Below are 286 nucleotides of genomic sequence, written 5' to 3' on the forward strand. Positions count from 1 at the left end.
ACACACACACACACACACATGATACAGAGCCACAGCCACATAGAAGATTTTCAAACACATTTTACGTGTTTACAAGTTACTTCACAAGAAAAACACACATTCGTTCACTATTTTAAGGCTTTAATACTTTCTGTCAAAGTGATGTGCACAGACAGCATCTGGACTCAACAGAGACAAACATATGTCACATTTTCTATGTTAGGAGAAACGCGTATAAGAATTAATATATACACTTAAGTTAATTCCTTCCTTTGTTGTTTGAGCTAGCAGCTCTGTGAGGCTTTAC

This window comes from Morone saxatilis, unplaced genomic scaffold (genome assembly GCF_004916995.1).
Source record: "Morone saxatilis isolate NCDOM2014 unplaced genomic scaffold, NCSU_SB_2.0 Contig21, whole genome shotgun sequence".
NCBI classification, from domain to species: Eukaryota; Metazoa; Chordata; class Actinopteri; family Moronidae; genus Morone; species Morone saxatilis.